This window comes from Podarcis muralis, chromosome 5, assembly GCF_964188315.1.
Source record: "Podarcis muralis chromosome 5, rPodMur119.hap1.1, whole genome shotgun sequence".
NCBI classification, from domain to species: Eukaryota; Metazoa; Chordata; class Lepidosauria; order Squamata; family Lacertidae; genus Podarcis; species Podarcis muralis.
Genome location: NC_135659.1, coordinates 2,503,676 through 2,516,905, shown reverse-complemented (window position 1 = coordinate 2,516,905; position 13,230 = coordinate 2,503,676).

The window sequence follows — 13,230 nt, the reverse complement described above, 5'->3', positions numbered from 1 at the left end:
ATCCATGCTGAGCTCACAGCTGAGGTGACATTTGAACTCAGGGCTTCCAGGCTCACAGCACACACTCTTTGCCGCTGGGCGCCCCTCTGGTCATCAGAGGGAACGGAGTTATGTGGCCCCCGAGCCAAGGAGATAAAGAACTAGGCAGCCTTAGAAGGCAGCCCTGTATAGGGAAGTTTCTTTTTTTAAAAAAAGTTTGCTATGTGTTAAAATATGTTGAAAGATGCCTAGAGTGGCTGGGGCAACCCAGTGAGATAGGTGGGGAATAAATAATAAAATTATTGTTATGTCCCTATTTTCATCAGATAAATGTTGGAGATGATGTCTCCCTCCCCCAACCGTAAGGATTTAAGATCCACCAAAGGCAGAGTTTTACAGTTTCTCAACCTGAGGCAATCTTTTCCTATATGAGGCAAGGGCTGTTCCTTCCTGTGCAGCACAGACACACTTCCTTCTAAAAACCACGATGCTAATGGAAATGGAAATCTGTCAGGGAATCAGGCAAAGAAGAATCAGATGGCCAAGATTCAGTCACAGCCATTTATGAGTGATCCGCCCCATCATTTCAGTTCAGCCTTGCTGGGGAAAAGATGAAGAGATACTTATGCATAGTTGAATAATGTTACTTTCTCCAAAACGATTTTCCTGACTTCTGCTTAGGAGATACTGGATTTGCCTGCCCAGACAGAATGATTTATCATTTGGGAGGAGAAGGCTGTCAGGTTGTCTAGATGTGTTTCTTGAAGTAAAGTTAGGCTCGCTTTTGTCCTTTTTTTCAACAATTGTGCTGATTTCTTTCTTTTAATAGGACAATTCAATCCTTCTACATTTAAATATATGATTTTACATTAGAAGAGCCTCCTGGATCAGACCAATGGTGGGTCTAGTTCCTCACCCTGTTCTTAGATGAGGGACTCATCTAAGGGCCAGTCAGATGCCCTTGGGAAACCACCGCTTGAGGTTTCCAGCAACAGCAGTTTATTCGTTTATTCATTTCTTAAGAAATAGAATAAAATAGAAAATAGAAATACAGTGGTACCTCGGGTTAAGTACTTAATTCGTTCCGGAGGTCCGTACTTAACCTAAAACTGTTCTTAACCTGAAGCACCACTTTAACTAGTGGGGCCTCCCGCTGCCGCTGCGCCGCCAGAGCCCGATTTCTGTTCTCATCCTGAAGCAAAGTTCTTAACCCGAGGTACTATTTCTGGGTTAGCAGAGTCTGTAATCTGAAGCGTATGTAACCGGAAGCATATGTAACCTGACGTACCACTGTAGAAAGCTTTCAGCTTTAGGGTTAAACAAATATATTTGGTGATTTCCCACTCACCAAGATAAATGTCATTTAACTCCTCCTGAAGAACGAGACAGTGTGTCCTTTTGAATTTCAAGAAGTTTCTTGGTGGAATCAGCTGACTGGACAATTAACTATTCCCACCCACCCAGACATTTAATTTAAAAGTGGTATCCCAGTAGCAATACATTCCTTTTTTTGTTATAGACAAATTGTTTAAAATCTCAAGCGTTTCTTCTTCTTTTACATCTCCTGGTCTAAGAGAACTGGAACTTCGTTACCAGCAATATTCAAATAGGTCATATTTTATTTTGAATAGCTTTCTTAACTCATAAACTAATAAAGTTAATAAATACATCACAGCAGAGGTTTGGTTTTATTTATAGACTGCAAATGTGGAATTTATTCTGTAAGCAGTTTCAATTCCTATTCCTAATACAGGAAATTGTTTTAACTGTTTTTCTTAGAAGCCCACTAAATCTCATTTCACACTTCCTCCTTCATTTCTTTAAGTTTTACATTGCATCTCCATACTCCTTAATCTAACTGTTCTGTTCTAACATTTAATTACAAGTCATTTTCCTGACCATACTGTTCTCTAACTAGGGATAGGACAGAAATTTGATACAATTCACATTTAAGGCCAAACTTATTATTTGCATTTGCTGAAACAAGAAGTAGACAATGTGGTGCCCTCCACTTTTTCTGGACTGCAATCCCCATCTTCCCTGATCATTGTCCATGCTGGCTGGGGCTGATGGGCCTATAAAGACATACCGTATTTTTTGCACCATAACACTCACTTTTTTCCTCCTAGAAAGTAAGGGGAAATGCCTGTGCGTGTTATGGAGGGAATGCCTACGGGTGGCGGGGGGATCTGCTGCAGTCATGAGCAGAGGATCCATGGTTCCCCTTCCTTCCCTCCTCCGTGGCTCCCTTTGAAACAGCAAAGCGGGAGAAGAGCCGCTGAGTGGGGAGGAGAGAGGGACAGAGAGCCTGCTTCTTTAAAGGAGCAAAGCGGGAGAGGAGAGGAGCTGCTTACACGAGTGTAAGCGGCTCCTGTCCGGTTGGTTCCTTTAAAGCAAGCAGGCTCTCTGTCCCTCTCTCCTTTTTTAAAAAAAAGATATTTATTAAGATTTTCAAAATATTACAAAATGAAAAAAGAAAAAAGAAAAATACAAAATAAAAATAGTTAAAAACAATTCCATCTTTCCATTACTTATCTTTCATTTGCTTGTTTCCCGGACCTCCTCACACCTCCCTTTTTTGTATTCCAGTTCAATTAGTTAGTTCAGCAAATCCTTTCCCTCTTTGTTTGTCCTAGTCTTTAATCTTAAAGTATTATAACATTAAATTTTTACCTGTTAATAATCCATTTTTTCATATTCCTTTATAGCATTACAGCTAAAAACCACTTAACTTCTTATCCAACATCATTCTAACATTCATTAATTTTACAGTATTTCTGTAAGTAGACTTTAAATTTTTTCCAATCTTCTTCCACCGACTCTTCTCCCTGGTCTCGGATTCTGCCAGTCATTTCCACCAGTTCCATGTAGTCCATCACCTTCATCTGCCATTCTTCCCGGGTGGGTAGATCTTGTGTCTTCCAATACTTTGCAATAAGTATTCTTGCTGCCGTTGTGGCGTACAAAAAGAAAGTTCTGTCCTTCTTTGGTACCAATTGGCCGACCATGCCCAGGAGAAAGGCCTCTGGTTTCTTAAGGAAGGTATATTTAAATACCTTTTTCATTTCATTATATATCATCTCCCAGAAAGCCTTAATCCTTGGGCATGTCCACCAAAGGTGAAAGAATGTACCTTCCGTTTCTTTACACTTCCAACCTCTGTCCCTCTCTCCTCCCCACTCAGCTCGCTACATAGCAGCAAAGTTTCTCAGCTCGCTAAGCCGGGGATGAGCGGGGAGGAGGGAGAAAATCAGAGCCTGCTTGCTTTAAAGGAGCAAAGTGGGAGAGGAGAGGAGCCTTCTCCCCTTAACCCCCTCTCCTGCATTATTAGCAGCATCCTTCTCCACTCACCCCACGCGTGCTTCTTCTCTCCTTAAACCCCTCTTCTGCATTATTAGCAGCATCCTTCTCCACCCACCCCATGCATGTTCCTTCTCCCCTTAAACCCCTCGCCTGCATTATTAGTAGCATCCTTCTCCACACACCCCACGCGTGCTCCTCGTCCCTTGAGTGCTTTTCCTTCCCTCCCCACTTAAAACGTGGTTACAAAGCACGGATCCACATGGATCCTCAGGATTTTTGAACTGCGTCACCCCAAATTCACCATCAGATCACATAGCATGTCCGTGGCTACATCTTGCACCAAAAAAATCATGCACCCACTGTTGCCTGGGGCCGCAGTGGTGCAAAAATGTGGTTACAAAGCATGGATCCACATGGATCCTCAGGATTTTTGCATTGGGCTACTCCAAACTCACTGTCAGATCACATGTCTGTGGCCACAGCATGAACCACAAAAATCATACATCCACTGTTTCGTTTAAAATATTTTTTGTTTTTGTTTTCCTCCTCTAAAAACTACGTGCGTGTTATGGTCGGGTGCGTGCTATAGAGCGAAAAATACGGTAAATAGATTAGGACCACAATACAGTGGTACCTCCGGTTACAAACTTGATTCGTTAGGCCCATTTGTAACCGGAAACCGGTCTTAACATTAGGCGAGCTTTCGCTAATGGGGCCTCCCGCTGCCGCCACGCGACTTCACCTCGCATCCCGCGGCAAAGTTTGCAATCAGGAGCATCTACTTAGGGGAGCTCCTTACCTGAAGCGTTTGTAAGGAGGATGGTACATAACCCAAGGTTCCACTGCCCCTCAAGGACTACCTCTTCCCATGTGAACCAGCCGAGACCCTGTGATCATCATCTGAGGCCCTATTCCATGTGTATCCTCCAGAAGAGGTCCAGAGGGTGGCAACATGGGGAAAGGACCTTTTCTGCAGTGTCTCCCATTGTGGAATGCTCTCCTAAAGGAGGCTTGCTGGGTGCCTTCCATTACGTATCTTTAGGTGCCAGGCAAAAATGTTTCTATTCAACTGGAAGTTTGGCTAGTTAACATTCTATGGCTTTTTAAATGTGCTTGTGGGAGCAGGGATATTGGTTTGTTTTGGTTTTATTATGTATTTTGTATTCTCATTTTGTATTTTTCTGTTGTGAACTATTCAGGGATCTTCAGTTGAAGAACAGTATACAAATTTTAACAACAGGAGTTGTAGTTCAGTAATATGTGCAGGGCTTCAAATTGCTTATCCCTGTAGTGCATGAACTATGTACAAACGTCCTTTGAAATTCACATTTATCCAAATTTTGCTCTGCGGTTCTCCAGTAATGTGTACAGAAATGAATATACGAGGGTAAATTGTGCATAGAAATGCATATGTTAGTGAACATAACGTTAAAAAACAACAAAGCACCAACTGATGCAGAAATGTGGAGAAGTGAAGGAAGGGGCCTCTTGGTAGTTCCTCTGCCCTCAGAAGCTCAGTTGCTGGTGGTCTGAGAGAGGGCATTTTCTTGAACAGCCCCCAAGTTGTGGGGTGCCCTCCCCACAGGGGTGCATCTGGCACCTTTACTCTCCTTTCCGGTGGATGCTGGAGATGCATCTTTTTACCCTGGCTTTTGACAGCTGAGGTGCATGTACATTTTTAGGACCCACCTTATTTCTGTGACTATAAGTTACAGTGGTGCCCCGCAAGACGAATGCCTCGCAAGACGGAAAACCCGCTAGATGAAAGGGTTTTCTGTTTTTGAGTTGCTTCGCAAGACAAATTTCCCTATGGGCTTGCTTTGCAAGATGAAAACGTCTTGCTAGTCTTGCGATTTTTCCCCCGCTCCCCCCTCCCTTTTTCTAAGCCGCTAAGCCGCTAATAGCCTTTTAGCCGCTAAGCTGCTAAGCCTTTAATAGCCGCTAAACCGCTAAGCCGCTAATAGGGTTGCTTCGCAAGACGGAAAAACCGCTAGACGAAGAGAATCGCGGAACGGATTCTTTTCGTCTTGCGAGGCACCACTGTATGTCAAACTGTTTTAATATTGTGTTTCTAAATGTTGTGATCCATCCTGGAGCTTTAGAGTGAAGGGCTGGTAAATAATAATAATGATTAGAAAAATGAGGATCTGAGAGGAATCAAAATTCAGATTCACCCATCCTTGGAGCAGCATTGTTTTATTCACAAGCTGAATAAATCTTCATAAATCTATTCATTGTGGGTGCATCCTTGATTTGATTTCTGTTCAAAAATGGAAGCAGAGGTTGGAAGAGATGCAATGACTAATATTTCATTCTCTCATCACAAGCAGGGAGTCCTGCAAGCATTCTTAATGAGTCACAATCTGGCTTCTCCAAGATTGCTATAGCAACCTTGTGCAACGCAGGGGTGATTGTGTGGTTGTAACCTTCCTTGGATACCAAAAGCAAGGCAGAATCTTCAGGCAACTTGAACAGAAGCAAAGTCTTGTGCGTATGAACATCCACCTTTGCCAGAGCCCCTTGGTATTATTTTACAATAAAAGCAAATGATGTATTCGATTCATCTTGCATATATCATTTTATATTGGATTCCAAGTCATCTTTCCAATGTCATGGTCTCAGACATTTAGGGGACCTTGTTTTCCTACTATGTTCCTTCTCAAAACTGAGGAGGAAAAGTTTTTAAAAAGCAACATTGCAAATACAAGAGTATTTTTTTTATCCAATATGTTATGCTACAAGGCTTATCCAGAATATTACTTTTTTTATTCAAGTTACTTCAGAATAAAAATCACAGAGATCTAGAAACACAAGAATGCCCAAAATATATCTAGTTGGGCACAATGTAAAATACATAATAATAATAATAATAATAATAATAATAATAATAATAATTATTATTATTATTATTATTATTATTATTATTATTATTATTATTTGTACCCCACCCTCCACGGCTGGAGCCGGGCTCAGAGCGGCTAACATCATATAAATAATACAATATGCATAAAAACAAGCAATCAATTGATTAAAATGCATCCCAAAATTAATTCAAATAAATTAAAATTAAAGTTAAAACTGGACAAACGACAACCCTCAGGTTAAAATTGAAAGCGGTTACTACTCGCCAGAACCAACTGTTTCCACTGATATTATAAGGACCTGTGAGTGGGCTGGGAACCCTCCTTCGTTCTTGTTCTTGAAAATGAGTCAGACTGAACCCTGACCAAAGGCCTGGCGGAGGCCCTGCGGAAGGATGTCAAATCTCGCAGGGCCCTAGTCTCTTGCGGGAGAGTGTTCCACCAGGCCGGAGCTACGGCCCAAAAGTTAGCCCTGGCTCTGGTCAAGGCCAGTCTAATCTCCCTGGGGCCTGGAATCTTCAGGGTGTTGTTATTTGCAGACCGTAAGGGACGTACCAGGAGAGGCGGTCCCATAGGTACGAGGGCCCTATGCCATATAGGGCTTTAAAAGTTAAAACCAGCACCTTAAACCTGATCCTGTACTCCACTGGGAGCCAGTGCAGCTGGTATAGCACTGGGTGAATGTGATCCCACGGTGAAGACCCAGTAAGGAGTCTCGCCGCGGCATTCTGCACCTGCGGGAGTTTCTGAGTCAGTTTCAAGGGCAGCCGCACGTAGAGTGAGTTACAATAATCAAGCCCGGAGGTGACTGTCGCGTGGATCACAGTGGCGAGGTCCGGGCAAGAGAAGTAAAGGACCAACTGCTTAGCTTGGCGGAGATGAAAAAATGCTGCCTTTGTTATAGCTGTAACCTGCGCCTCCATAGAGAGGGAGGCGTTGAATATTACACCCAAACTCTTGACGGAAGGTGCTGGCACTAGTTGCGCCCCTGCAAGGGATGGGAGTTGGCCCCCCAACCCCGTATCGTCCCGACCCAGCCAAAGGACCTCTGTCTTGGAAGGGTTTAACTTGAACCGGCTCCCACATAGCCACCCAGCCACGGCTTCCAAACATCTGAACAGTGTGTCTGGGGCCGAGTCAGGGTGGCCATCCATCAACAGATAAAGCTGGGTGTCATCAGCATACTGATGGCAGCCCAAACCAAAATTCCGGACGAGCTGGGCGAGGGGACGCATATAGATGTTAAAAAGCATCGGGGAGAGAATTGCGCCCTGCGGTACGCCACACACCAAGGAGTAGTGCGACAACTCCCCCCCCCCCCATCGCCACCCTCTGTCCCCGACGAGAGAGGAACAAGCGCAGCCATTGAAGGACTGTGCCCCGAATCCCCACATTGGCAAGGCAGTGGTCTAGAAGTTCGTGGTCAACCATGTCGAAGGCTGCTGACAGATCTAAAAGAATCAAAAGCCCCAACCTGCCTCAATCCAGCTGCCTATGGAAGTCATCTGTTAGGGTGACCAGAGCCGTCTCGGTCCCATGACCAGAGAGAAAACTGGACTGGAATGGATCCAAAGCCGATGTTCCAAACTCACTGTCAGATCACATGTCTGTGGCCACAGCATGAACCACAAAAATCATACATCCACTGTTTCGTTTAAAATATTTTTTGTTTTTGTTTTCCTCCTCTAAAAACTACGTGCGTGTTATGGTCGGGTGCGTGCTATAGAGCGAAAAATACGGTAAATAGATTAGGACCACAATACAGTGGTACCTCCGGTTACAAACTTGATTCGTTAGGCCCATTTGTAACCGGAAACCGGTCTTAACATTAGGCGAGCTTTCGCTAATGGGGCCTCCCGCTGCCGCCACGCGACTTCACCTCGCATCCCGCGGCAAAGTTTGCAATCAGGAGCATCTACTTAGGGGAGCTCCTTACCTGAAGCGTTTGTAAGGAGGATGGTACATAACCCAAGGTTCCACTGCCCCTCAAGGACTACCTCTTCCCATGTGAACCAGCCGAGACCCTGTGATCATCATCTGAGGCCCTATTCCATGTGTATCCTCCAGAAGAGGTCCAGAGGGTGGCAACATGGGAAAAGGACCTTTTCTGCAGTGTCTCCCATTGTGGAATGCTCTCCTAAAGGAGGCTTGCTGGGTGCCTTCCATTACGTATCTTTAGGTGCCAGGCAAAAATGTTTCTATTCAACTGGAAGTTTGGCTAGTTAACATTCTATGGCTTTTTAAATGTGCTTGTGGGAGCAGGGATATTGGTTTGTTTTGGTTTTATTATGTATTTTGTATTCTCATTTTGTATTTTTCTGTTGTGAACTATTCAGGGATCTTCAGTTGAAGAACAGTATACAAATTTTAACAACAGGAGTTGTAGTTCAGTAATATGTGCAGGGCTTCAAATTGCTTATCCCTGTAGTGCATGAACTATGTACAAACGTCCTTTGAAATTCACATTTATCCAAATTTTGCTCTGCGGTTCTCCAGTAATGTGTACAGAAATGAATATACGAGGGTAAATTGTGCATAGAAATGCATATGTTAGTGAACATAACGTTAAAAAACAACAAAGCACCAACTGATGCAGAAATGTGGAGAAGTGAAGGAAGGGGCCTCTTGGTAGTTCCTCTGCCCTCAGAAGCTCAGTTGCTGGTGGTCTGAGAGAGGGCATTTTCTTGAACAGCCCCCAAGTTGTGGGGTGCCCTCCCCACAGGGGTGCATCTGGCACCTTTACTCTCCTTTCCGGTGGATGCTGGAGATGCATCTTTTTACCCTGGCTTTTGACAGCTGAGGTGCATGTACATTTTTAGGACCCACCTTATTTCTGTGACTATAAGTTACAGTGGTGCCCCGCAAGACGAATGCCTCGCAAGACGGAAAACCCGCTAGATGAAAGGGTTTTCTGTTTTTGAGTTGCTTCGCAAGACAAATTTCCCTATGGGCTTGCTTTGCAAGATGAAAACGTCTTGCTAGTCTTGCGATTTTTCCCCCGCTCCCCCCTCCCTTTTTCTAAGCCGCTAAGCCGCTAATAGCCTTTTAGCCGCTAAGCTGCTAAGCCTTTAATAGCCGCTAAACCGCTAAGCCGCTAATAGGGTTGCTTCGCAAGACGGAAAAACCGCTAGACGAAGAGAATCGCGGAACGGATTCTTTTCGTCTTGCGAGGCACCACTGTATGTCAAACTGTTTTAATATTGTGTTTCTAAATGTTGTGATCCATCCTGGAGCTTTAGAGTGAAGGGCTGGTAAATAATAATAATGATTAGAAAAATGAGGATCTGAGAGGAATCAAAATTCAGATTCACCCATCCTTGGAGCAGCATTGTTTTATTCACAAGCTGAATAAATCTTCATAAATCTATTCATTGTGGGTGCATCCTTGATTTGATTTCTGTTCAAAAATGGAAGCAGAGGTTGGAAGAGATGCAATGACTAATATTTCATTCTCTCATCACAAGCAGGGAGTCCTGCAAGCATTCTTAATGAGTCACAATCTGGCTTCTCCAAGATTGCTATAGCAACCTTGTGCAACGCAGGGGTGATTGTGTGGTTGTAACCTTCCTTGGATACCAAAAGCAAGGCAGAATCTTCAGGCAACTTGAACAGAAGCAAAGTCTTGTGCGTATGAACATCCACCTTTGCCAGAGCCCCTTGGTATTATTTTACAATAAAAGCAAATGATGTATTCGATTCATCTTGCATATATCATTTTATATTGGATTCCAAGTCATCTTTCCAATGTCATGGTCTCAGACATTTAGGGGACCTTGTTTTCCTACTATGTTCCTTCTCAAAACTGAGGAGGAAAAGTTTTTAAAAAGCAACATTGCAAATACAAGAGTATTTTTTTTATCCAATATGTTATGCTACAAGGCTTATCCAGAATATTACTTTTTTTATTCAAGTTACTTCAGAATAAAAATCACAGAGATCTAGAAACACAAGAATGCCCAAAATATATCTAGTTGGGCACAATGTAAAATACATAATAATAATAATAATAATAATAATAATAATAATAATAATAATAATAATAATTATTATTATTATTATTATTATTATTATTATTATTATTTGTACCCCACCCTCCACGGCTGGAGCCGGGCTCAGAGCGGCTAACATCATATAAATAATACAATATGCATAAAAACAAGCAATCAATTGATTAAAATGCATCCCAAAATTAATTCAAATAAATTAAAATTAAAGTTAAAACTGGACAAACGACAACCCTCAGGTTAAAATTGAAAGCGGTTACTACTCGCCAGAACCAACTGTTTCCACTGATATTATAAGGACCTGTGAGTGGGCTGGGAACCCTCCTTCGTTCTTGTTCTTGAAAATGAGTCAGACTGAACCCTGACCAAAGGCCTGGCGGAGGCCCTGCGGAAGGATGTCAAATCTCGCAGGGCCCTAGTCTCTTGCGGGAGAGTGTTCCACCAGGCCGGAGCTACGGCCCAAAAGTTAGCCCTGGCTCTGGTCAAGGCCAGTCTAATCTCCCTGGGGCCTGGAATCTTCAGGGTGTTGTTATTTGCAGACCGTAAGGGACGTACCAGGAGAGGCGGTCCCATAGGTACGAGGGCCCTATGCCATATAGGGCTTTAAAAGTTAAAACCAGCACCTTAAACCTGATCCTGTACTCCACTGGGAGCCAGTGCAGCTGGTATAGCACTGGGTGAATGTGATCCCACGGTGAAGACCCAGTAAGGAGTCTCGCCGCGGCATTCTGCACCTGCGGGAGTTTCTGAGTCAGTTTCAAGGGCAGCCGCACGTAGAGTGAGTTACAATAATCAAGCCCGGAGGTGACTGTCGCGTGGATCACAGTGGCGAGGTCCGGGCAAGAGAAGTAAAGGACCAACTGCTTAGCTTGGCGGAGATGAAAAAATGCTGCCTTTGTTATAGCTGTAACCTGCGCCTCCATAGAGAGGGAGGCGTTGAATATTACACCCAAACTCTTGACGGAAGGTGCTGGCACTAGTTGCGCCCCTGCAAGGGATGGGAGTTGGCCCCCCAACCCCGTATCGTCCCGACCCAGCCAAAGGACCTCTGTCTTGGAAGGGTTTAACTTGAACCGGCTCCCACATAGCCACCCAGCCACGGCTTCCAAACATCTGAACAGTGTGTCTGGGGCCGAGTCAGGGTGGCCATCCATCAACAGATAAAGCTGGGTGTCATCAGCATACTGATGGCAGCCCAAACCAAAATTCCGGACGAGCTGGGCGAGGGGACGCATATAGATGTTAAAAAGCATCGGGGAGAGAATTGCGCCCTGCGGTACGCCACACACCAAGGAGTAGTGCGACAACTCCCCCCCCCCCCATCGCCACCCTCTGTCCCCGACGAGAGAGGAACAAGCGCAGCCATTGAAGGACTGTGCCCCGAATCCCCACATTGGCAAGGCAGTGGTCTAGAAGTTCGTGGTCAACCATGTCGAAGGCTGCTGACAGATCTAAAAGAATCAAAAGCCCCAACCTGCCTCAATCCAGCTGCCTATGGAAGTCATCTGTTAGGGTGACCAGAGCCGTCTCGGTCCCATGACCAGAGAGAAAACTGGACTGGAATGGATCCAAAGCCGATGTTTCATCAAGAAATCCGCCAAACTGTTCAGCAACTGCTCTCTCAATCACCTTACCCAGGTTGTGTTGGCTGGTTCAGACCATAGTAAATCTAAACCAGAGTTCTATTTTCAAAAGCAGCTGATCAGACAGACCCAGAGTACATCAGAGGGACACCGTATCTGAACATGGAAGTTTCATTTAGCTGTCTTGGCGAATGTCACTGATGGATCTATACAGTTGTCAATCCTTTAAAAACACAACTAAGTTAGTAGTCACTTTGGGATGTATGGGGTGTTAGGGGAAGGATACAACCTCTGGTGCAGGACTTGTTGTGCTCCTTTGGAGTAGTTTGGTCTACCTTTGCACTCAGTTCTCACCTGTGGCTCCCAAGTTGTAAGCATGCAACAGCCACACCCCAGAAACCACTTCAACTAGCCGGTTAAACAAGGTGAGGGTAGCTGATGGGTTTCAAACCTTTGGGGTTTAGGGACTTCACCTGCATGAGAAGACAGGCTCCAGCGGATTAAACTGGCAAGTCCAATAGTGGGTCCAATGGTCATGAAGGTGGTTTCTGCAGGTGCTGTAGAGGAAAGTGAGGGGCAGATGGGGCTTGTCAACCTGGGAAGGTAGCCCATCTAGAAGGAAAACACTGACCCTAAACCTCTTCTGCTTTGCGGAATATCTTTGGGAAAAGAAAAGACTAAGGAGCAAACTCTACTCAAATCTGGAGGTAAAGGTACCCCTGCCCGTACGGACCAGTCTTGACAGACTCTAGGGTTGTGCGCCCATCTCACTCAAGAGGCCGGGGGCCAGCGCTGTCCGCAGACACTTCCGGGTCACGTGGCCAGCGTGACATCGCTGCTCTGGCGAGCCAGAGCCGCACACGGAAACGCCGTTTACCTTCCCGCTAGTAAGCGGTCCCTATTTATCTACTTGCACCCGGGAGTGCTTTCGAACTGCTAGGTTGGCAGGCGCTGGGACCGAGCAGCGGGAGCGCACCCCGCCGCGGGGATTCAAACCGCCGACCTTTCGATCGGCAAGCCCTAGGCGCTGAGGCTTTTACCCACAGTGCCACCTGCGTCCCAACACAAATCTGGAATGGAGTCCCAAAGATAGTTAGATGTACGTCTCCTTCCGGCAACTTCTGCAGCCAAGTTGGTGCCAAACGTATTGCTCTGCTTTCCTTTGGACCACATTAGTGAGGCTGAGACAAGATGGGTCTTGTCATCTGGGCAGCCCACAACCTCCAGACACATGGCCCAGGCTTGCATCCCAGGGAGGGCACTTCAGTGCTGCTAATGCAGCTGTTTTGACTTCACTCCTGGAGGTGCTCCTACTGGAAATGGAATGGTGAATTCTTAAGATGTTCTTTGGGGAGCGACTTCTGATCTTCTGTATGCTTTTTAAAATCTCATTTACTAAGAGATTTTCTTTTTTTGCAGCACAGAGGACTAGGAAAAACTTTTTTAAAACTGTAGATGAATAAATTAAAGTCCTAGAAAAGCTTTAAGATAAGTGACATT